The 27,133-nt window shown below is 36.4% G+C and overlaps 1 protein-coding gene and 1 pseudogene across 17 annotated transcripts in view; one reads left to right on the top strand and one right to left on the bottom strand.

Moving 5' to 3' along the window:
• Ptprm (protein tyrosine phosphatase receptor type M) overlaps nucleotides 1-27,133 on the bottom strand; it is an 825,349-nt gene that overhangs the window by 166,975 nt on the left and 631,241 nt on the right. The gene's annotated exons all lie outside the window — the stretch shown is intronic.
• LOC125617771 lies at nucleotides 1,427-4,536 on the top strand (annotated as a pseudogene).

Raw genomic sequence — 27,133 nt, 5'->3', positions numbered from 1 at the left:
TAATTTCATACTTTGAAGGCAAAAGGCTTTCATTAGTAAGTTGCCCTTTTAATTGCAAATAGGTGATGGGAAAAGAGATCATTTTTAAACAGATAATTGGAAGTCACCTACAATGTCTCTGACAGTAAATTGAAACATCGTATGTTCAAGGGTGATGTTATAAAGATTTTGAAAGGTCAGGTAGGGTGACTGGCACCCTTCTCTTGACACCTGCAGATCACCTTCCCCATGGAAGATAATCTTCTCCTCTTTCAGCCATGCTGGTGTGGAGTCAAAGTCTGCACTTGCCTGTTCTTGGAATTTTATTATTTGGGAATATTATTTGTTCTTATATGCTAATCAAAGTTCTCATGCATAATTACAGATAGTTAAGGAAGGTTAAATTTAGAACTGAAGCTGGGTTATGACTGTGGATCAACTGGAGGTTCCTCCCACTCCCCCCTCCTCATTGAACCTTGTATTATTCTTTTAAGTTGAAAACCCTGAAACCTACTAGAAAAACTTTTGAGAACTTATCTTTGTAAACATATCTAAACATTCAGTACATCTATTCCTGTTTTTATTTTCAAAAACTGGTTTATCTGAAATATTTTAATCTGCAATCTCCAAATTTGTACTCCATGAATCAGAAAGGGTATTAGTAATTAAAAAGAGAAGAAGAAAACAAAAGGAAAAAAATGGTTTGTATCAACATCTATAAATAGATTATAAAACCATTGAGAAAGGACTTGCAGCTTCCAGTCTGGCACAAAGAGAGCTTGGAAGTCATCACCCCATCCTAAGAAGTAAAAGCTGGACAAATTGAAAATCAGCAACTCTTCTTATATCTGTCAGAGACTTGAGATCACAGAGCAAACAACTGCCTCCAAAATTGGAAAATCCAAAGTAAATACAATGACAACTTATGGGAGTCAAAGTCCATGAAGAAAAGCAAGAACCACTACAGGGTCAGGATGACCTAAACCATCATTGACCAAGTGCTGGAGGTGCTCTGTGGCCCAGGCTTAGAGTGAGAAATGCCAGGGACCTGAGGGAAGGGTGGGGGGAGGATGTCTAATCTTTAGGGGTCTCCACACTTTTGAGAGTTAAACCTCCATGAGCTTTCACCATGTTCTCACAGTGATGATCAGAAGCAAATCCCTTCATGCTTTTAGCAGGATGAAATGGAAAGTGGCCATTTTGAAATATGCCAGAGCATTGGTATATGGTTTGGATATGAGCTGTCCTCCCAAAGATCCTATTAATTAAACAGATGAAATGATTTAGTTTATGAGACCTGTAACCTAACCAGTCCATCCTAATTTGAATGGACTAATTGCATGGCAACTATAGGCAGGTGGTGCATAGGTGGAGGAGGTGAGTTTTTTGGGGTGTTCCCTGGAAAGGCTCATCTTCCCTACAGCCCCTCACTCTCTTCCAGGCCACCATGAGGTGAGCAATGCTCCTCCACTACACACTTCCACTATGATGTTCTGCCTCACCTTGAGACAAAAGCAATGGAGTCAGCTGATGATTAACTAAATCTCTGAAATCATAAGCGCAAAATGAATTTTTGCTCCATTAAGTTGTTCTTCTCAGGTATTTTGGTCACAGTGACAAAAAGCTGACTAAGCTTTTATACAAGGCTTTCCCTTAAGGAAAATATTTTTCCAGAGCTAACCTGCTGAAATTTTATTAGTACCTAACTAATAAGGAGGAAGGGAAATACCAAACTCCACCTCATGTTAACCATTGTGTCCCATCTAAGGGTGAAGGTGGGGAGACCTGAGAAAATCTGTGAGTTTATCGTCCAACAGCATGCTCACTAAAAGTCTGAGAAAAAATTAGCACTTTAGAACACCTCCCCTGTTCCCTTGTTATATTTAAAGGTCTACTTACTGAGGTCCTTTTTATCCGATATATCATGTTTATTTATCAAGGAAGAACTACAAGGTATACTAAAAGACAAAATTAGAGTTTGAAGACTCAGAGCAAACATCACAACCAGACTATAATATGGCAGAGATTTTGAGAATTTAAAATAACCATAATATGTTAATGTTAACAACCTTAATATGTTAAGGGCTCTAATAGGTTAAGTAGACAGCATGCAAGAACAGATTGGGCAACATAAGCAAAGAGATGGAAATTTTAAGAAAGAACAGAGAAGAAATGCTAGCGATAAAAAGCATTGTAGCTGGGCACAGTGGTGCATGGCCGTAATCCCAGTGACTGAGGCTGAGGCAGGAGGATCCTGAGTTCAAAGCCAGCCTCAGTAAAATAGATGTGCTAAGCAACTCAGTGAGACCCTGTCTCTAAATTAAAAAAAAAAAAAAATCACAAAATAGGTTAGGAATGTGGCTCAGTGGTCAAGTGCTCTGGAGTTTAATCTCCAGTACTCCCCCACCAAATGAACAAACAAACAAAATAACACTGTAATGGCAATGCAAAATGCCTTTAATATGCTTATTAGTTGATTTGGTACTGCTGATAATGAATTTCTGAGCTTGAGGACATGACAATAGGAACTTCCAAAACTGAAAAGCAAAGGAAAATGACTGAAAAAACCAACCAACCAACCAAAAAAAAAAAAAAATTACAAAACTGTGGGACAACTACAAAGGTGTAGGAGTGCCAGAAGGAGAAGAAATAATGGAATAGAAGAAACATGTGAAGAATTGATGACTATTTCATAAAATTCATGTCAGATGCTCAGAGAACACCAAATAAGATAAAAGCCAAAAAATATCTACACCTTGGCGTATCACATCAAACTGCAGAAAGTCAAAGATGAAAAAAAAAATTCCTGACAGAACCAGATGGACAAAACCCCTTCTTATAGGGAAAAAATTAAGAGTTACATTGAACTTTTCAGAAACCACACCAGCAAGAAGAGAGTGAGTGAAATATTCAGTTGTTTTTTTCTTTTTTTAAAAGCCATCAACCCAGAATGTAATATTCTTTCTTTATTTCTTTTTTTTTTTTTTGGTATGAGGGTTTGAACCCAAGGGTGCTTAACCACTAAGCCACATTACCAGCTTTTTATTTTATTTTATTTTTTGAGACAGGGCCTCACTAAATTGCTCATAGCCTCACTAAGTTGCTGAGGCAGACTTAGAACCTGCAGTCCTCCTGCCTCAGCTTCCTGAGCTGCTGGGATTACAGGTATGTGCCACCACACCTGGCCAGAATATTGTATCCTATGAAATTGTTCTTCTAAAGTGAAGAAATGGATTCTTTCAGAAAAAAAATTGAGGAAATTTGTTGGTAGTTTGCCAATCACCTATCATGCCTGGAACAGGAGAAATCATGACAAAATACACACCTATGAGCAAAATGAGAGCCAGTGGGTGAAACTTTATGAACTCAAGGACCACAACAGACACATCACAGGTATTGACTGAGTTCATAAGTACAACTGCATAGTCACTTACAGGGTAGACCACACTGTCTGCCTATAGCCAGAATGATGTTGTCTGGAAGCCAATTGTGGTGATCCTCAAGATTACTTGCAGAGCCACTTTTGTGAAATGGTCTTCTCCAGAGAACAAATTTGCTAGGGCTAGCAGAGCAGTGACTCATTTTTGTTTGTTACTTTGAATCTGAAAATGACTAGTGGGTAAACAAGCATATTTAAAAGCAGATATAATACATGATCCTCAAGTGGGATTGGCATCTCACTAAGGTTTTGTTGGCAGCAGGATTCTGTAACTTCAAAAGCAGTGCTTTATGCTTACAATAAAGAAGTGGATGAAAAGTGGCCTTTTGGTCAGCTATGTCAGATTCTGGTGGCAGAGGCACCAGTAACTGAGCCTACTAGGTCATCTGCTCTGCCAATAAGAGTTGCCTGGCCTGGGTCAGTCATGAAAGCACCGTGTCCATTTCTGATGCCTCAAAAAGTACAGGTCTCAGTTCTGAAATCTAAGCTCAGCCACTCCTGAATGTATTATTTATTTCAAAGAATAGTGTTGTAGTTGTTGGTCATGACAGCTGTCAAACACCCTTTAACTACAATTGACTGTGGCATCCAGCACAATATGTCTGACATGGAATTCTTCTGCAACACAGATCAAGGACCTTAATACAACCTTGGAGATGCTGCCCTAGAATAGCACCTCTTAAGTGTCTACTTCTAAGGAGAACAAGCAAGACTATTGAAAATTTGCATTACTGGCATCAATGCAGCCATGTCTTTGTATCCCAAATGACAAACTGGTATTTGCTGCTTTTTGTCTCTGCTGTTTGTTGCTCTGTCATTTCATGATGTTCAGGCCAGTCCCAAGGAAACACTGGAAACAACATCATGCAAATATTGTGTTTTGTTTTAATATAAATTTATGACAGTGTTGGTTTTATAATAGCATTTCTTTTTTGTAGTTCATTCTAGTCTTGACCAAAGTATCTCTTTGAATAGTTTATTATGAAAAATTGCCACACTAAATTAAAGGAAATGCTAAAGGATGTTTTTTCATTGTTCACTATAAAATTAAATAAAAATCCTGAATATGAAAAAAATATAGAAGTTCTCAGGAAGAAGGAAAATAATATAAAACAGAAACCTGGATGTACATAAAGAAAGGAAGAGTTTTAGAAAAGGAATAAGTAAAGATATATATATCTAGTTGATCTAGCAGATAAAAGTTTACTCAAAATAATAATAGCAACAAAGTACTTGATGACTTTGGATTTTTAATAAGTAAAATAAAATCAGCAATGATGTAAGGAACAGAAGAGAGGAAAAAAGAATACTTTGCTATTAAAATAACATGCACTAACTGTGAAGTAGTATAATGTTATTTGAAGTTAGGTTTGCATTAATTGTAAAAGACAACTGCAAACTCCAGGGCAACCAATGAACAGTTAAAAGAGAAAAAAAGCTAAGAATGTAGAGAAAATGGAATAGCATTTAATGTTCAATTAAGCTACATAAGACAGAAAGAGAGTGGGAGACTAAAATAGGAACAAAGAACAGGGCAACAAAGAGAACATGGTCAACAAACAATAGCCTGTCCCCCCAAAAACATGTTAGGTTATTAATAGATCAATAAATATCAACACTCTGCACATATCAAGTAGAGCACAGAGACTGCCAGAGTAGATCAGAAAATAAGCTCCAACTATATATTATCTATAAGAAACTTACCATAATTATAAAGACACGTATAGATTAAAAAAAAAGGGGGGGCAGGGGCTGGGATTTTGGCTCAGTGGTAAGAACACATGCTTAGCATGTGTGAGGCAATGGGTTTGATCCTCAGTACCACATAAAAATGAATAAATAAAATAAAAGTCCATCAACAACTAAAAAAAAAAGATGGAGAATGTATCATTATGTAAATAATAATCAAGAGAAAATTAGAAAAAGCTATATTAAAATTAGCAAAAAACTTCAGAGCAAGGAAAATTATCAGGGATAAAGAGAGACATTTAATATGACAAAAGGGTCAAGTCTCCAAGAATACTTAAAAATCCTTAGTGTGTATGAACCTCTAACAATGCATCTATCTATCTATTTATCTATCTATCTATCTATCTTTATGAAGAAAGTGATAGAAGTACAAGGAGATATAGATGATTCCACTATTATAGTTGGAAATTTTAACATCCCTCTGACAGTAAAGGACAAATCCAGCAGGCAGAAAATCAGTAAGGACATAGCTGAACTCAACAGCACCATCAATCAATTGGATATAACTGACACCTTTAGATTATTTCATCCAACGACAGCAGAACAGACATTATTCTCAAGCTCACAGGGAACATTCAGAAGAACAGAACACATTGTTCCATAAAACACACCTTAAAAAATTTAAAAGAATAGAAATCATGTAATGTATGCTCTCAGATAAAAATGGAATTAAACTAAAATTCAAAAAAGATCACCAAAAATCTCAAAACATCTGAAGAAAAATAACAGATAGATCAAAGAACAAATCTCAAAAAAGATTTAAATTTTTTTAAAACAAATGAAAATAAAAATACAGCATCAAATTTTGTGGGGTGCATCAAAGTAGTACTTAGAGTGAAATTTAAAACATTGAATACATGTATTCATAAAGAAAAACATAAATTAAATAATCTAAGCTTCCAAATAAGGAAAGGAGAAAAAAAAAGAAAAGTTGAAGGAAGCACAAGAAAAGAAAAAAATAAAAATTAGTGTAAAAATCAATGAAATGGAAAAGAGGAAATCAATAGGAAAAAAAAAAAAACACCAAAATGTGGTTCTTTGAAATGATCAATAAAATTAATAAGCTTCTAGACAAGTGAAAAATAGAGAATATACAAATTATGAAAATTGGAAATGAAAGAGGGTAGGTACATCATTACAGATCACACAGACATTAAAAGAATGATAAGAAATATTATGAACATTTCCATGCCTACAAACTTGAGAACTTAGATGAAATGGGCTAAGAACTTGAGGGGCATAATATGAAAATACTCAAAACATAAAGAAATGTACAATCTTGACTAGATCTGTATCTATTCAAGACACTGGATCAATAATTAATAATATTCCACCATGCATGGAGGTACATGCCTGTAATACTGGCAGGTTGGGAGGCTGAGACAGAAGCATTGCAAGTTCAAGGCCAGATTCACCAAATTAGTGAGGACCTAAGAAAACTAATGAAACCCTTCCTCAAAATAAAAAAAATAAAAAGGGCTGAAGTGTAGTTCTGTAGTAAATTACCCCTGCATCAAATGCCCAGTACCCTCTCCCATTAATGATCTTCCAAATCAGATAGCTATAGGTTCAGATGGGTTCACTGCTGAATACTACCAAATACTTAAGGAAGAAATTGTTCCAATTCTCTTTAATCTCTCCCAGAAAATGGAAATAGAAGGTATATTCTAACTTATTCTATGAGGTCAGCATTACCCTAATACCAAAATTATACATTATAAGAAAAGAAAATTGTAACCAATAACTGTCATAGACATACAAGAAAAAAAATCTTCAACAAAATATTAGCATATTGAATCCAAGGATTCTTTTTTTTTAATTATACATTATGACCAAGTGGAATTTATTTCAGCTATTCAAGGTTGGTTCAATATTTGAAACTCAATGAATGTAACCCATTACATCAAATAGCTATGAAGAAAAAACTATATGATCATATTAATAGACACAGTAAAAGAACTTGTCAAAATCCAACATCCAGTTATTATAAAACCTGTCAGGAACCTAGACTAGAGAGGAACTTCTTCAATTGACAAAGAACATCTACTAAAATCCTGTAGTTGACACAATTGTTTTGAGAAACTAAAAGCTTTCTCAAAAAGCTCAGAAGCAAGCAAGGACATCCCCTCTCTCTAATTCTATTCAATATTTATTGAAAGTTTTAGCTGATTCAATAAGATAAGAAAAGGAAATAAAACATAATAGGAGGGAAGGAATAAAATTCTTTGTGTTTACCAGTAACAGTATTGTTTATGTAGATAATCTAAGTCAACCCAAAAGGCTCATCAAACTAATAAGCAAGGTTTTAGGATATGAGGTTAATAAACAAAAGTCAACCTATTTTCTGTATCCCAGTAATGAATAATTGGAATTTAAAAGTCAACACAAAATCCCATTTACATTAGCACTCACAAAAGTGAAATTATTATTATAAATCTAACAAGTATGTACAATATTTAGAAGAAAATTACAAACCTCCAATGAAAGAAATCAAAGAATTTAAAAAATGGAAGAAGCGTTGTTAGGATATAGTTCTTCCCAAACTGATCTATAGATTCAATAGAATCTCAATTAAAATCTTAGCAATTTATTTTGTTGACAACAACAAATGGATTCTACAGTAATTATAGATAGAGAGGCCCAGAACAGCTAACAAAATATTGAAGAACAGCTAAGTCAGAGGATTGACAAACACTATCCAACTTCCAAACTTACTATAAAGCTATGATAATAAAGACACTGTGGTATGAGCAAAATAATACATAAATTTTGGGGCAGAACAGAGAGAGCTCAGAGAATGAGAGAGAGAGACCTACATAAATATAGCCAACTCATCTCTGAGAAAGGAGCAAAGGTAATACAAACAGAGCAAAAACAATCTTTTCAAAAAATGGTGGTGTAACAACCAGCCAAAAATTCATATTTGGATAGAGACCTTACACTCTCTTACCAAAATTATCTCAAAATGGATCACAGAGCAGCTGGGTGGTTTGAGAGGCAGAGGCAGGAGGATTGCAAGTTCAAAGCCAGCCTCAGCAAAAAGTGAGGCACCAAGCAATTCATGAGACTCTGTCTCTAAATAAAATACAAAACAGGGTTGGGGATGTGGCTCAGTCGTTGAGTGCCCCTGAGTTTAATCCCCAATAACAAAAAATAAAAAATAAAAACAAATGGATCACAGACCAAAAGGTAAAATATAAAACTACACAATTCAGAGCAGAGAACATAGGAGAAAATTAAGATGGCAATGGCTTTTTAGATAAAACATCAAAGGCATGATATCTATGAAAGAAAGAACTGATGAGATGGACTTCATTAAATTAAAAACTTCTTCTCCATGAAAGACACTATCAAGGCAAGATAAGCAACATGCTGGGAGAAACTATTTGCAAAATACATATCTGATAAAGAACTGTATTCACAATATACAAAGAACTCTTAAAGCACAATAATAAGAATATAAATAACAGAATTTAAAAATTTGGTCAAAGTCCTTAATAGATGCATTACCAAAGGAGGCATATGGATGGCAAATAAGCTCCACGTTATGTGCCACAAGAGAAATGCACATTAAAACAGTGAGATACCATTACACATCTATCAGAATGGCCTAAAATCTGAACATTGACAACATTAAATCCTGGTGAGGTTGTGAAGCAACAGGAAGTCTCATTGCTGGTGGAAATACAAAATAACACTCACTTTGGAAGACAATTTGGCAGATTCTTAAAAAAACCAATGTATTTACTCCATAAGATTTAGCAATGTTCTAGTAAATACCAATCTTCTTGGTATCTACCTAAATGAACTAAAAACTTTAATCCACTCAAAAATCTACACACAGATGTTTATAGTAGCTTCATTCCTGCTTGCTAAAATCTAAACACAACAAGATATCCTTCAGTAGGAGAATGGATAAAAAAAATGTGGACATCCAAACAATGGAATGTTATTCAACATTAAAAAAATTAATTAAATCTGGTTGTAGTTGGCACATGCCTGTAATTCCAGTGACTCAGGAGGTTGAGACAGGAGGATCCCAAGTTTAAGACCAACCACAGCAGTGGTTGTGAGGTCCTAAGGAACTTATCAAGGCCATGTCTCAAATATACAATAAAGTAAAATGGACTGAAAATGTAGATCAGTAGTAAGGCACCCCTGGGTTTAAACTTCAGTACCCTAAAAAATGAATTATAAAGCCATGACTTGACATAGAAGAAACTTAAATGCATATTAATAAGTGAAAGAAGGCAATCTTAAAAGACTATTCACATTATATGACATTTTGGAAAAGGCAAGAGATTATGAAGACAGTATAGAGATCAGGGAGGAATGAACAGGTAGAATACAGGATTTTTAGAGTAGGGAAGCTACTCTATATGATACTCTAATGGAGGATAGATGTCATTATAGAGTTATCAGATTAGAATGTGCAACAGCAAGAGTGAACCTTTGTGTGAACTATGAACCTTAGGTGATAATGATATATCTATATAGGCTCACAAAGTATAATAAATGTACTCCTCTTTTGAAGAATGTGGATTGTGGAGAAGGCTGTGTGAATGATAGGTGGTATATGGGAACTCTGTATTTTATTAGAGTTTGGATGCTGAGTGTCCCCCAAAGGCCCATGTGTTAAAAGTTAGTCTTCAGCTTGGTGTTATTGGGATGTGGTGGAACCTTTAAAAGATAGGGCTTCTTTTGTTCTTTCCTTCCTGACTGCCATAAGGTGAATGGATTTGTTTTGCTCTATGCTCCCCATCATGATATACTTTCTCACCACAGGTCCAAGTGTAATGAAATGAGTCTACCCAAGCATGAACTGAAATCTCTAAACTATAAAGCAAAATAAAACTTTCTTGTTTTTAAGTTGATTGTCTCAAATACTTTGTTACTTGAGAAAGTAACACATGTTTAAATAAAGCTGAGTAACACGTTTAAATAAAGTCTATCAAAAACACTGCAATACTGTATGATAAAAAAATTAGAAGAAAAAATAGTCATAGCCCTAAAATTGGTATCAGGATAAAGGGAAGAGAGGACAGAAATGTGTAATGATTTCATGTTAAAGGAAGGGTTATTACACTTCATGCTTATTATATCCTAATCCTTCAGTTGTGTTTCTTTTGTAAGGCAAAACAAAAAATAAAGTAAGGGCAAGGGAAATGAGAAAAATGCCCTGTCTTGTTATTAACTACATGACAGGTATGAATCACAACTTATAAAGAAAATCCAGTGAAGAATGAACTTGTCAGCAAAGTGTCTCATGGCAGGGCTGGAGGACAAATGGCTGCAGATTAGGAGAACATGGAGGAAGGAAACAACTCCTCCTCCTATTGTCCTCTCTCCAGCAGAAGTGTGTGGCCATGTAGGAGGAGCAGGGTGAAAAGGCACATCTGCCACCAGTACCAGTGGATTCCAGGGGAAAGATATCAAAGGTCATCCTCAGTGTGGATGCTGCTTGCACACCTGGTTCATTGCCACTAAGGGTTGTAGGACACAGTTCACCCCAGAGCATGACTATCCCTGTTCCTGTAGGCTCTGCTGCTAGGAGCTGTGCCTGAGCAATGGCTTTGTAGCACTGACCTGAATGAAGTTCAGGTGTTGCAAAGAAAAGGCATTTTCATTTAAAAACAACCTTTCACTTAAATATTATAAAGATAGCAAAACTTACAGATATGAAAATTACATTACAGACAAAAGAATGAAAGACAAATGACTTTCTGGTCCTGGCTTTTGTAATTAAGTGTGTGCTTAGACTTAATTAAGCTATGGGATAGGAGCTGGAACCGAAAAGTATTTTAATTTCTCTCACAGTAGGAATGAAATAGTTATTGGTTGAGTCAAACAATGAGTACATTATATCCAGTTGCCAAGATTCAGCTGAATAAACCTAAATGATTAAGCAGCTGTCACCATATAGATCTGTGTCAATTACCATATGCTTTTAAAAGTTAAAATTTTAAGGAAAAAACACAACACTTGGACCTCTAATTATTTCAATTTGAATGTGCACTACAACAACAGGTGATAAAAAGACAATTTGAAAATAATTAGCAAAAATTCACAGGATTTGGATAAGCCAGGCATTTTAAGTTCATTAACTTTTTAATTCTTATTAACAGCCCAGTGAGGAAATTACTATTATTATCTCTCTCTTAGAAGGAAACTAATGCAATCACATTAAGTTGTCCTAGGTCCTCAGGCCTAAGAAGTAGACCTTAGTAGTTAAATAGTCGCTTAAGTCTGGACACTGTGAATAAAGCCTGGTTTACCTTGCTGGCTGGGAGTGCATAGTTGTTGACTAAGGCAGAAGTGTTCTTTCGCTACTGCTGTTTTATGTTGGGTGACAAGAGGTAACGATGCCATGGAGTGCCTCCTTGGCTGACAGGGTATCTCTAAAGGAACATGCCCCAGGGTCTCGATGAAAAGAAACATGTGGATTTCTCTGTCCAGTGGCTGATAGTAACTCTGTTGGTGCATTCAGGTGTATATGACCACGTGTATTTTATGCTGAAGAAACTCAAAGTCATATTGTATGAACTCAATAAAAAAATCATCCTTCTTACACTTATAATTTGAAAATGAAATATTTGGAAAAGGCTGGAGTTCTTTTAAAACAAGTTAAAATTACATGGGTTGCAACCTATGATCACTCCCAAATCATGGAACAAATATGAGCCTCTGAAATGGCCATCATTATCATGAGCTACAATAAAAGGAGACCAATATTGCTATTTATTACAGTAAAATTCATGGAATCCTAAGTTAAATTGACATGTGAGAATAAAAAAGTTTAATAACCTTAATATATTAAACAACTTTACTTTTTGAACTAAAATATTAAGAAGAAAGCCTATTATATTCTGGAAGGATCAGGACTCCCTAAAATTTTCTAATAGTAGTAGACTTTTTGATCAATTAAAAAGAAAAATTTCTTACCCTTGAATTTCAATGGGATCTCTGATTACTAAGCATCTCTCATCTTATGTTGGGAGACACTGTTTTGTTCTCAGTCAACAGGTATCTTACTAAGCCGGTAGACACACATTAATAGCCAGCAGTGTAAAGACAGTGCTATTTAATTCTTTTGCTTAGTGTTCATCCCCTGTCCTAAAACAGTACCCGGCACCTGGTGAGTACTCACCAAATATTTGTTTGTTCTTATTATTGATTGCATAATTGGTCATAATATTTTTATTTTATAAAAAATATGTGATGAATGGCATTGTGTGTGAGGGAAGGTCCGACAGCAGTCAGATGGAGAGACAATGACTGTTACATAGTCAATGGCTCTGAGGGCTCCTGGCTTAGGACTTGGTGATGAGCATACCTGGCATAGACCCACACTCTACCAGTTTTCAAGCTGTTGAAAGAATGTAACTTAGGTAGTTGAAAACACAGAATCAGGTCATGGTTATGGATATTTGAACTTTTCTAAGTGATTGCTATGGTTTGAATGTGTTTTCCAAAAGTTCATGTGTTAGAAGATGAGTCTCTGAATTCATGTTAATGGTACTTGGAGTGGGCCCTTGGCAGTTAAAAGGAGTAGACAAGGTCATGAGGGTGGGGTCCATGATGCCATTAGAGGTTTTATTAGAAAACAAAGAGAGATCTAAGTAAGCTGGCTTGCTCTGCCTTATCTTGTGATGCCATGAGAATGTTATCATACACTTAGAAGGCCCTCAACATATGTTACCACCTTGATATTGGACTAATGTGAGAAATAAATGTATTATCTTTATAAATTGCCTGGATTATTATGGTATTTTGTTATAGCAGCAGGAAATGTACCAGGGAAATGATGAAATGATAAAGATGAATTACACACACACACACACACACACACACACACCTTATATAACTTGAATTTAACATTATTTATGTAAGAACTTTGGGTCAATCCCAAATTACATTTCATCATCATTTCTATCCCCTATCACGTTTCTGGTCATCTTACCTCTTTCTCTCAGTTATCTTTCATACCCAGGAAAATTTCCTTGATGTCCAGTATAACCTCACCTCCACCTGAGTCTATATCTGGATCTATACCAGGAGGCTGAGCTCCCATTCTATAACAGTTTGACTGGGTTTGAATCTAGGCTCTTTTGAACACATGCTGCAGTAGGACATATAAACACATACACAGTCTGCCCTCCAAGATCCACCTGCATATAGATCCCGCCTGACAAAAAACACCTTCCATTTGGGAGTCCCTCATGGCTCCTGTGAGTATCAAAATGTAATTTCCCAAACCAGCTGAAGATTTTTAAACACTAAAAAAAGCCAGCCATAAAAATAATAGATGCAGTATCTGTCATCCTTAGTAATATTTTGTTTAGTTTTATTTCTCACATCAGGGCAATATGAATCCAGAGGGACTGGAATCAGTAATGGCACAAGAAATATGAAACTGGTATAATCCACAGTAGAGCAGAACTGAGAATAAAGTGACATTAGTGATAGCAGTTCCCTGCTCACAGTCAGCTTATGCTGCTAAATTCCATGTGTGTACATTATCTTGAAATTTAATGGTTTCAAAAATGTCACTCTGCAGCAAGACTAAATTGGTATATGGTTGATCCTGTATCAGACTATAAATACTAGTGAGAATAAGAGGGATTTTTAATGCATGTCACATTAGAATGGTACTCCCATTTCCCTCTTGATGATGTCTGTTAAGCTTACTAGAAAACCTAGGAATGCCTCTGCCTCATAAAATTGGCCAATAGGGATTCAGTAAAACTGCATATTCTGGACCCTAATTGAAGCACTGACATTATTATGAAATCCAGGCAAACCCTTGGATGTACAAGATTAAGTAAACAATAATCTCATAAACATATAGGTTGAAACTGTTTTTAAGACATATTCTGAATTAAAAACAAAACTCCTGGTTAATTTAGAGCAAATAGAATCTACTTCTTAAGGGGCCCTAATAACTGGCAGATATGCAAACTTTAGCCTTTTAGGAAGGGACATCCTTTTGTGTTGGAGTCAGACCTCATTTCTGGGCAGAATGACTCCTTGAAAACATTCACCTCCTAATCTTGGAACCTGTGACTGTATGTTACATGGCAACATGGAATTAAGGGTGCAGTTAGAATGGAAGTTGTAATGAGCTAAGCTTAAGATAGGGAGTCCATCCTAAATTATCTGGCTGATATGTCAGCATAACATTTTAAGAGGAAGAACAGTAGTAGGTCAGTGCAATGGGTGTGAAGTTCTCAGCCAACCCTTGCTGGCTCTGAAGATGTGGAAGGGGCCTCATGCTAAGGAATATGGGTGGTTTCTGGAAGTGGGAAAAGGCAAGGAATAGATTCTCTTCTGCAGCTTCCCAGAAAGGAATAGAGCCCTGCTGACACCTTGATTTTATTCCAGTGATAACTGTGTCAGAATTCTGACCTCCACAACTATAACTGTGTTATTTTAAGCATTACATTGTAGTAACTTGTTAAAGCAGCAAAGGTATAACAGGGATATTCAAAATTTTAATACTGTATCATTTATGGGCATTCCATGATCAATTGGCATTTCTAAAATGTATATTTACGTATCAACAGCTCTTCCCAACACAGACATACATTTTCTTGCTGACTTATCCTAAGTGATTGCTAGCTGATTGTCAAAAATACCATTTCCCCCTGGAAAAACATAAAACCACACTTTAAAAATCTTTACTTCTATGAATCTGAAATTGTAATTTTATCTTCATTACAGAGAGAGTCTTAAAGCACACTAAATTTATTTTAGTACATCAGTACACTCGTATTGAAAGACTCGTATTTATTAATAAGAATGTGAAAAGTACATTGGTCTTCACATGGTATTCACTAATTTCATAATTATGTGTGCATGGAGGGGGTTGGGATGGGATAAGAATAATGGAGAAAAGAAGGGTTTGCTTTTTCCAAAATTAAAATGAAGTTTCAAATCTATCAACAAAGTTGTTCTAAGCTAGCAGAATTGATGAGTTTGTGTTTGCCTACATATTCACTAACACTTGCTGTCATTCACAAAAACAATTGGCAAAGTGATGCTGAAAAAATGGCATCCTATAATTTGTTGATTTGCATATACCTGATTATGTGGGAGGCTGAACAACTTTTCAAATGTTATTTATAGAATATATTATACATCTACATTATTACAAAATATACATTATACATGTACATTATTACAGAATATACATTATTACAGAATATAATGCTATTTTATAGTTTCCTATTTTATATTCATTTGTCTTTTGGATTGTGTTGTCTTATTGATATCAACATATTCTTTATATTTAGGCTATTAGTACTTTGGAATAGAGTATTGGAAATATTTCCTTCTAATATTTACTTGTTTTAAACCTTGTTGATAGTGTCTTTTCATATACAAAAGTTTTTAATTTTGAAGTATACAAATTTATCAATTCTTTGTGTTTTAAGGCTTCCCTTCCCCAGAGGGCATGAAGATACTTTCTTAGATTTCACTACATATAATAGCCTTTCTCTTCGTCGTGAACAAATAAAGGGGATAAGTTAAAAATTGGCATCAGATGTTTAAGCAGACACTGCCGGGGTTAAAGATTGTAGAAGTGGCTGGTGTAGGTCTAAAAGCAATAGCCAACTGGGCTCAATGATCACCCCTTACAGTCAGACTGTGGTTTCTAAACATCATTTTTCCCTTTAAGAAACCAAGGATTCTTGAAAAAAATAGCCAATTTCAAATACGGGCAGACAATGCACAAGATGAATTAAAAAGACATCCTGTAGCCTCAGAGCCTCTCAAAAATTCCATTATTCAAGGGCTGGTGCCATACATAGCTTAATGGTAGGGCACTTGCCTCGCACATGTGAGATACTAAGTTCAATCCTCAGCACCACATAAGATAAATAAGATATTTTTAAAAATTCCATCATTCAAAACACAGACAATAGTTTGAAGGGGCTCTGGTTGGCTGAAGAATCAATACTCTAAACATCCAAACACTAATTACTGTTAAGTATGAAAACATGTCCCATACATTTGAATCCCTGAGTTCATCATGACACTATTGGAAATCTTATAAAGTCCTATGGTACTGATTTATTATGAAACTGGTAAATGTGGGGAAAGAATTTCAGAAATTAATCCTATATGAACTGCATTTGAGGGGGAATAGTTGAGTAGAGAATAGTACTTCATAAATGCAGAATGGATGATAGAATTAAGATGTCATCAGTTTGAAACCTTTAATAAAATAATGGATTTAGGTAATCATCGGCAGCAGCTTAAAAACCTATTAAGTGAAAGGCTGATGTGGAACTTCATAATAGATGGACGAGGTTGGCAAAACCACAATCCACTAATCGATCTCGGCATTATGTGCTTCCTGATGCAAAGTAATAGGAAGTTCCAAAAACCACCTATGAAAGTTTCCATCCAAACACAAAACTGGAATCTGATTACGCCTACAGTTCTAGACCCAGTTCACTGGAAATACAGATAACAAAAAGATATGTTAAATGACACTATGAGAATATATCAACCAAGATTAGAATGTGAAATTCTACAGCTTGAATGGTTTCTTCAACAAACAGGCCATGGATGGGCCATACTATTCCACATTACAAACACAAAATCATACATAAAAGGTTAGGTGACTTGCCCTGAGTCACAAATACATCAGGCATGAATCCAGAGACAAAATGCAGTTTGCCATTATTTTCATTAATTTTTTTCCTAGCACCCCAGACTTGACAAGCTCACAGTCAGAAACAACTTTTAAATGGGCAATCTGAATTTTCTGAGTTTCAGTGAAAATTCATAGAGAAATGAGTTGAGAGTCACACCACAGGAAGCCACTGGCGAGATGTTTGAAATGCATAGCTCAAAAGGCAGCTGTAAGGCTGATTTTTAAATATATTAATATAAATTTCTTTTTAATTGTTTCATCATGAATGAGGGTTCTCCTTTTCCCTTTTTCTTGTGGTCACGTGGTTTAAATGAGAGAGAAACACTGAGCTCACCCAGGTGATGGGTACTTAATTCTTAGGAGCAAAGGATACAGACACAAAAGACATTTCCCGTGATGTATGGCAGACTTTCAAATTATCTTTCTCTAACTCATTAGCATTTTATAAAAATTAGGTTTCATCATTTAAAAGCCATCTGCTTATCTGGGAGCTGTCTGGCAAACAGTGCTGGCAACTTTCAGGGGATGTGTGTCCCCTGCAGGTACTCTACTTTCTTTTAATTTCTGATGCAAAGATAAAGCCACCCTGTCCCCAACCCAAGGAATTCAAACATAATGACCTCTTCTGTGTCATGTGATGGCACTCTTCACTCACATCAGAGTTAAGGGAGAACAAATGCTAGGAAGAAGAAATCTGAACACTCTCCTTGCATTTACTATATATACCAAGAGGAGATTTATGATTTTGCTAAAATGCGTGCCCTCCCCATGGTTAATGGCACGACAGCAGACAGACAGTGATATTCAATATAAATCATAATCCCTGGAGGGTATGAAGTGTTGTTTTAGCAGTTTGGACAGGTAAGACTCCTGTGGGGACAGTATAGCAAAAATAAGCCCAAGTCATTTTTAATCAGATTCATTTTTTTTTTCTATCATGGAAGTTTGGAATGCGCTGATGTCTGGGCAAAGGGATGTTGTGCTGTGGAAGGGTCTGTCTGCCCAGCATGATGAAGAGAATGCTCAGCATTTCATTCTGCTTATGATGTCTGGAACAACAATGAGAGTTTTTTGAACAATACCTGAAATATGTGAGACTGATTTATACTAAGAGGATGGAAAACCTTTGCTAAAATATCCAATTCTAAGCTACTGACTGGAGGTCTCCTTATATTTCATTTTGACAAGATAAAAGAACTAACTCTTAAAAAGACTGTCATATGCTTTTATATTACATTCCTAATTAGCCAACTACTCTTTTAGAAAAACAAATAAGGTATGAACTGTCTAGAGTGAAACTCTGCGGTCATTTTGTGTCAGGCCTTGGCAGTGAAGCTGAGATGTCTGTATATATATACTTGAATAGGAAGTCAACTGAGCAGGAGAATAATATCACTAATATTTCGTTTTCTCTTACATCCTCTGACCTCTCTTAGCACCTCCTTGTCCCCTCTCAGATGAAAACTTATTTCACTGAGCAAATAGGAGAGACCCTACCCCATAACTTGGCTAGTTCTGGCTTTCTGTATAAAAGGCAATGAAACTTTTTAAGACTTGGTTTCCTCATATGAACATTGTGAATGACATATAATCTACTTTGTGATTATGAGGATTAGTGGGAAACAGGCAAAGCACAGATATTTGATAGGGGCTCAATTGGAAGAAAGATGGTATAGATGCCTTTTCTAACAGCTTAATGTCATTTGAAACAGCACTGCTTTTTGTTATCCAGGAACCTGGATATCCACAAAACTGTCCTTTAATGTTTTCCAGTATGTATTCATCTAGATATTATAATTTTCCCTAAAAAACCCCCAGGAACCCAGCTTTACACCAAGTGCTTGGGATACAGGGTGAGGATGCTAGTCCTTACCCCTGAGAAACTCAAACCTTAGGACAGAGAGGGTGAGTGAAAATGACCACAGCAACAACCATAGCAACAAGAAAGTATGCTATGCTACTGGCTGTGTAAAGTGCCAGGGAATAGACAAAAATTAGTGAATAAACTCTGGGCTATAACTGGGATAAACTTTTCCTCCATTCCTTGCCTACTCTTCCATGGCAACGTCCTCCAATTGTAGTTTGCAAAATAAACACTTGGTAATGTCTGCAATTAGCTCAGTGGAGGAAAAGCAGAACAAGATTTCAAGTTTAAGATATGCCAAATGCCTTGTTTTGAAAGGGCAATCACTGGACTCTTATTTTACCTGCTTATTCTCACTTTGCTCATTGGGATCTTACCTCCTGAGGGCTTCATGAAGTGGGCTGATGAAGAAATGAACTGCCCTCAATCTGGTGGTTCTCACTGATGATTATAAAAGAGATGCAGTATTTAATAACATCTATCAGCACAGAAATGCTTACATTTAGTCCAGCGAAACATTAGACAATGAAGAAATTAATGATCTTGGAATAGGTAATTCAAGGGATGGTCGAAGGAAAAACCCTAATTAAAGAGTGAATCAGCAGTTACTGACACATGTCAAAACAGACATCTAACAGTTAGATCAAGACTTGGCTCTTTCTCTCAACGAAGACTTATTCAGAAGTAACTATATCTTTCTGAACTAAAAAGATCATAATTCTTATTTAGGAAACCCATATACTATATATGTTATTTTTTCTTGATTCTCTCTTGACAACTGGTTCTAAATGAACAGGTCCACAAGGGGAATGTTCCAACCTGCCAAAAGGAGGATCAAGCTTAAATTTCTTAGTCTTTCAAAACAGCAAAAGATAAATGATTACCTTTGTGAGGGGTGTGTGTGTGTGTGTGTGTGTGTGTGTGTGTTGAAAAGCAAGAGTATCTAATAACTGCTCTGAGGTACACAAAAGAATTCTGATGAATGGCTGGCATTATGTCATGTCTGCATGTTGGTGTACAAGTTAAGGACATTAAATTCAGAAAAGACAGTAAAGTCTTTGAAATAATCATTCACAGTTTCTGCATTTCCCTGCACTTATTTTTCATTCCCCCTCTAATCTTTATGTCCTTTGATCCCCTTTAATTCTCACTATGTTTCTTTAATGATTTCATACTGAATGTTGCTGTTCTTACTGGTAATAATCAACTGGTCATACCATGTCACACTTCCTTAGTGACTTCACAAGGTGAGCATTAGCAGATTAGAATTTTCATAAATACTGAGAATAAGAACAATCTTTCATGGAAGCAAGAGTGAATTCTACTTGCTGTGAGGTTCTGTGTCATGTTGTGTGAAGCAACAACTCTCTAAGGGTCCTTCCGTGCTGTCAAAGGGAGAAAACCCTGGCTATGGTCATTTAGGAAGAATTTTTAGTCTTGAGTCCGAAGAACCCAGAGTCACTACTCTTCCCAAGTACAGGTTCTGAAAAAGCCACAGCAACTGAAACTGGACTTATTCCTTGGAGACAGGCAGGCACTGTTCGTGCAAGAACCACTAGGAGCAATCCCGGGGGTATGTTACTCCTCATTCTTCTCCTTTAAACCTGAACAGCTCCTCAACCATCACCAAAGCTTCACACATAGACCCAGAAAAGTAGAAGACAGAGAAAAATGAGAACCAGAGTATTTTTCATCCACTAAGCACCACACCACCCCTTTCCTAAGACTCCCTATTTCCCCCACAAAAGTGCAAGAGTTAATCTGCTGCTTATTCAAAATGACCTGCAGAAGTTAATAGACGGTTATAAACTAATTGAGCGAGTCTGCGGCCTTGTCTCCTCATCCATCTTGCTTATTCAATTTAACTCTCTTAGTCTTCCATAAGGCACAGTATCCCTGCTGCTCAAAACAGTCACTTGCTGTAAGAAAGGCCCTGGAACAACAGGAAGCTAATAGTTTAACCGTTCCTCTAAATTTGTTTGACAAAACTGACATTTAGAGCATTATGTCACGTTGTCAGTAATCTGCAATTTACCCCTGGGCTTGCAGTGGATGCTCATTTTATTTACCTCTCATAGTTAAAAGCGTAATTAATATTCTGCTCTGTAACAAAGATTAGAGATTTGACAAACATTGTAATTTAAATTCTCCATTATAGCAAACATTAAAATCAAACATCTTCCACACGCCCCATTGCATAGAGGACACGTGTAGCTGTAATTTAACTTTTTAGTTTTTAATACCACAAACTAATTTCTGCTGTCAGTTTAATGAGGTGGAAAACACAAATCTTGCTGCTCTCTGTGTGGGCATGGGCTGAGAATGCCGAAGCGAAGACAGAGAAGAATATACCGATTTCTTTCAAAACAGATTTTGAGATGTGGCAAACAAACCATGTATGCATAATCCATTAAGTGCCATGTGATACTACAGATCCCTGAAACCTTTTAAAAGGTTACAAAAAAATAGGTACAAAAATAAAACATATCAGGAGAGAAACAAATCACTCTGGTATTTCCTGACATAAAGGTGCAGATATATAAGTGATACATGGAAACATATGAATACTTATCACAAAGTGAAGCCACACTAGCACATATTAAGACTCAGTAAAGAGCAAGGCTAGATAGTCTCAGGCAGACCTTCCCAGGGCACCACAGGTGGGACAAGGTGGTCAGCTTGCAGAAAGAGTTATCAAAGAAACATTACCATGATTTTAATTCATGTTAATTTTCACCCAGCTTCATAAATTTTATGTGACTGAGTAAAATTACTGTTATGTAGAATACCTTTAGGCAGCTCAAATGGCTCATTAAACAAGGAAGCTGGCTGGGAATTATCAGTAATGTAACAAATTTGTATACTATGAATTTGATGTCTTTGGAAAGAATGTAGGAGGAATATTTGTGTTTGAATCCCCTCTCCCAGTGGGGAAGAAGAAATGCCTGTTTCTCAAGAGGCTCTGGTTCCTCCTCTTTCTCCTAATAAGGAAAAATGCACTGACTTGCTGACTTGTGCCCAAGACTTCATTAGTCACTGCCAACTTCAATCTGCTTCAGTTATTTTGCATTCAGATCCCAGGAGGAAGTGTACTCTGCAGCAATTTCAGCTAAACCAAAGATAAACTGATTCTATTTAGAAAACAACAAGCTGGCATGTCCCAGCTTATATTTATGTCTCACAATGTGGAAGAAGGTATGTGTAAATATTATTAACCTTGCCATGGTTAAATGAAAGAGATATGTATTTTTAAGGCAGAAAGTTTAAACACGGACAAAGAGTCAAACATTATGCCATGTTGTTTCCAAAAGCAACACAGTTCTGGGGGGAAATATATCTGTTTCCTTTCATCCAGTGTGTGGGCAAGAACCCCCCTGAGAGATTCTCCAGAGGGGACAGTCTTGTATTCCCCAACATCCCATCTCTGCTCCACTGGAGGAGTCACTCTAGATGAGCATTAAAAGTGTATCAGTTAACAGCATTTACTATGAAAATCTTTGCCAAAAAAATCACCCATTTTTATGAAATGTCTAATATCCCATAAAATGCTAAGACACACACCCTGGAAATAACAGGTCACATATGCCTTGGAGGTGGTCTGTAAACCAGTTAGAAAAACAATGAAATCAAAACGTATCTGTTATTTTAAAAAGCAAGAATTTCCAAATTATTCTGTGTGCATGTATAAATATATAGCAATGAATCCCACTAGTATTTATGATTAAAATGAACCAATAAAGAAATTTAAAAGAAAAACAACAAATTTTGGAAAAGAAGAACCATATAAGAGATTTGGGCTTTTAGTGAAAAACAACAACAAAAACAGATGAAGAACCCCAGAAACACTTTGAACAATAGTCTCTCATGCTAGATATATGGGAAAATGACTCTCAATGGGCCAGGCTATAGGTAAAATGCATTCATAAGCATCTGCATGAAATTTTGGGAATGGAAGAACTTGAAAAGTTTCTTCCACATAAACAATGGTAAATGAAAAATATGACACATTATTTGTTACTAAAATTTAAAATGTTTTAAATATTATTTTAAATATTTCAAAAACTATTTAAAATACTATTTTAAGATATGCTATTGATGGGCTGTTTATATGGAGTTTCACCCTTTCTAAGTTATGGAATGGAGATGAAACTATAAGAGGAACATGGATCTGATTGTCCTAAAATTTCACATTGATCATGGCCCCATAAAGAATAAGGCTTGTCTTTTCAGGGTACTGGGATGTTACCTAAACCTATCATCTATGGTAATAGTGTCACTTTATTTATGCTTTTTTTTTTCTTCCTGCTGCCTGGACATTTAGCCAAAACAGACATAATGGCAGTGATTGTTAACTGAAGGTAAATAGAATACCTTTTGGAGCATTCAGATTCTTATAGGGAAATATAAATTGCAATCAGTTCCCAAAGTGATTTTGATACCTCACCCCAGAAAGTACACAGCCAGGCTTAATACCTGGAGTTACAGAGCAGAGCTTTCTGTATTGCCTGATGTGGGAGGAGACTTCTGGTTCCAGTACTCTTTCTTTCACCACATGGTACACTGAAGTCAGCCCTAAGGTTCTGATCTATGTTCCAAACAACCCTGAATTCCCTACTCTGTTCCATCTCCACCACCACTAAGACCCTGTTGCCACCTCCCACATGGTCCAATTGCAACAGCCTCACCACCAGAAGCTACCTACCTACCTCTTGGGGAAATAAAATATAAAGATTGCAGCAATTTGGTCAAGAAAGCAAAACTCTTCTGTGAGCTTCAGAAATTACATTTGATGGGCTGCAGTTTACCTCAAGGACATAGTTACTCAGTCTTTACTTTCCAGATAAAGGATAGTGTTTGGGAAGAATGAACTTAGAAGATCCCATTATGATAATTTCCAACCATGGGACTTCTGCTGACTTCCTGATTGCACCAAGAGACTAACTGCTTCCAAGTAAGTCCCTTGGAAGAGCCCCCAGCAACTAACCAGGTATAGTTACCATATGAACATGCCACAATCTAAAACTGCTCAAAACAACTTGTGTAACCAACAGGGCCACCAAAAATTCAATTTACTTCATTCCACCCGACGCTCCTGCTTTCCCCCTATAAACTCAAGTTCTTCTTCCCTCTTGACTGGACGCTCATCTGGTTTCTAATGGAACCTGTCTCTCAATACACAAATCCATCTTATCCCAAAATGATAACTGTCTTTACTTGTATTTTAACTTTACTTATAATTTTGTGGGTTACACAGGCCACATATCCTGTCCACAAAAGTCAAGAGAATCTTTGAGGACTGTAAACCATTTTGGGTTGCTCTCCTGCTGCCAGAGCTTTACTTCTTAGAGTGAAACATAAATTCTTCACTTATGAAGCCCTGTGATCTAACCTTTTAGGACCTATCCCTACTGCTCTTTGCACACCTCTCATGCTCAAGATACACTGGCTTTTGTTTTTTCCTTAATCACAAGTTTATTCCATTCTTTGTACTTTTTTACTGTTCTCCGCAGCTTCATGAGCTGGTTCCTTCTCATCACTCAGATCTTGTTTAAACCCCAGTGTCTCCATGAAGCCTCCTCTGTTACCTGGCTATAAGTAACCATCAACCATCCCTCTTTAATTTTCTGCATAGCACACGCTACTATTTTACCTTCCTTTTATATATTTATTTCTTTTAGGTTCTTTGCCCTCTATAGAATGGAAGTCTACCCATCCTGTTCACTCATTATGATAGCCCTAGCCCCTAGGACAGGTATGCATCAGTTGAATAAATCAAGAATCAGATGTCACACTGACAACCTTCTTTCTCACTGTGATTTCTCTAATCTTTTTATCATATCAATTACAATTGTCATATAACACATTCTTTTAAATAACTGCTGCAAACATGCCACTGTTGGAGAAGGCATCCCAAGAAAGCATCAGTTCTCTTTGTTGCTCCTAAGCTTCTGCCTCAGGGAGGTGTGTTCAGTTCCCTTTTCCAATAAAAATCTTCTCTGGTTCATAGAGCTTTGTATATGTGGGGTTTCTTTAGGGTCATAATTAGTTATCATGGCATTGATTGTGTCCAGTGTCCCTTACTGATTTAGTTGTAGGCTTTCATAGCACTGTATTACAGACATAATAGGTCCAGAGTACTTGCTCATATATTGATAATATTCTGAAGCTTGCTGAGCTGCATGACTCTGAGGTCTTATCATATTAAGCCATGACATGGTTGCTTAAAGGACTTAAGAAAAATCTGTGTATAAAAATTACCTTGCAGAATACACTCAACATAGGTAACTTCTCTTATCTTTGTGATACAATATCTATAACAAACAAAAAAACTCTAAACTCCATGTTGAAATATTTAGAATACACAGCCAAGAGGACAGGATGCCAAGTCATACGAAGCTCATCATACCATTCTTCATAGTGATATATTTGCAACAGACACAAATTAAACATGTTAGAGCATGAGTTTCATATTTTCAAGTTGGTCTGCTGAAATACTTGTGGACAAAATTGCATGAAGTTCAGAGATGTGGGATTGACCTAAAAGTGACCAGGGAGGTGTTCTAACAGTTAGAAGAAGGAAGTTGGAATGGAAGCAGGCAGAGGGGGAAGAAAAGCAATGTGCTTTTATTCTATATTTAAAAATGCACACGTCAGTTAGCAAATTTTAATATGTGTTTTATAAAGATGTTTACATACACAAACATATAATTTGTTATGTAATTTATGTGTGCATAATTATACATATGTATTGAAGAGTGACTAAGAAATATTAAATGGGTAAATAAAAATGGTAATTACTATAAATAATCCTAGATGGTGAAGGGGGCAGTTTCCAGGTCTGCTCACCAATGCACCAGTAGCTGACGACACCTTCACTGTCATCTTCAGATTTGCTTTCACATGTGATGTTTTCTCCTCCTGTTTGCCCTTCCCTCATATTCTCATCTCCCCAATTTCCATTCATTTTTTAAGACTTTCTCTCTGAAACTGTTCTGAATCCACCCCCCATCCCCCCACCCCCGGGGATAGGCGCTGCTTCAGCTCTGACTGCTTTGTTCATATGGCTCTTTTCTGCACTATTCATAAATTGCTTGAGATGATCATTTCTTTCCCCTTCTCTTTTTAATCTTTGCTCATTCATTCGGAAACGGTCTTTATATCTGCCTGGTATTCACCTTTATTCTTGCTCAATTCACATCCCAAGTTTCCTATGGGATGTGAATTTGGTGGCTTAGAATATCAGATATATATTGTTTCCCAGATCTGGAGACTTAAAGTCCCAAATCCCATTGTTGACAAAGTCACACTCCCTCTGAAGTCTGTAAAGATCCTTCCTTGTCTCTTCCAGCTGTTGGTGGCCCAGATATTCCTTGTTGTAGTATCACTTCGGTCTCTGTATCTACCTCACACTGCCACTCCTCTGTATGTCTTCACACCATCTTCCCTATATGTCTGAGCTCAAATTTTCCCTTTCTATAGATATCAGTCCTATTGGATTAGAACTCACCCCCAATGACCTCATTTTAACTTGATTTATTCCATAAAGACCCTATTCTCAAATAAGGTCATATTCTAAGATAGTAGGTGTTAGGACTTTAACATTTTTTTTTGAAGGGCACAGTAAAATCCATGACAGATACCAAACAGAGATTTCAAATTTATGACCCTCAAATTCCTCATTCTTAACTTCTTTTTTCTCCTTCCCAGATCTCATTCTTCTATAGGCTTCTCAGAAAATGGCCAATCTGTACTTGTAGTTCTTAAGGCTGAAAAACTTGATATCTTTGATTCTTCGCTTTCTCTCACACTCTGATCTATAAGCAAATCTTGTTGGTTCCAGCCTTCAACATATAGCTGATCTCTGACTAGGTGTCACTCATGCTACCACTCTGGACCAACCTTCATTACTATCTCTTACCTGTATTGCTGCAACTGTCTCCTTATTAGCCATCTTATAATCTACTCTTAACACAGCAGCGATATTTAGTCTCTGAAAAGGAATTTGAGACAAGTGCAGGAAGTTCTTCTGCTCTAAAACAGACATCAGACGATGTCATTGTTTTTCTTAGAATCTTCCAGTGGGTATCCACTTCACCCAGGAGAAAAGTTAGAGTACCTACAATAGCTACTTTGCCCTATCTGTTCTCACCAGCTTTCACATTATCTGCCATGCACTTCCCAGCACTCTGTCCCTTGCCCATTCTGCTCAGTCACAGTGGCTGCAGGCTCTCTGCTTGCTGCTCCCTTTGTCTGCAATCTTTTCCCCTTATCTCCACGGCTTATTTCTAACTTTTTTTATTTCTAACTTATTTTTAACTTTTTTTACTATTTGTTTTTTTATAGATATACGTGGCAGTACAGTATATTTTGACATATTATACATACGTGAAGTATAACTTACTCTGATTAGGATCCCATCCTTGTGATTGTATATAATCTG

Source organism: Marmota marmota, unplaced genomic scaffold, assembly GCF_001458135.2.
Source record: "Marmota marmota marmota unplaced genomic scaffold, marMar, whole genome shotgun sequence".
In the NCBI taxonomy this organism is placed as follows: Eukaryota; Metazoa; Chordata; class Mammalia; order Rodentia; family Sciuridae; genus Marmota; species Marmota marmota.
The sequence above is the reverse complement of the archived record's forward strand: the minus strand, read 5'-3'. Positions and strand labels throughout refer to the sequence as shown.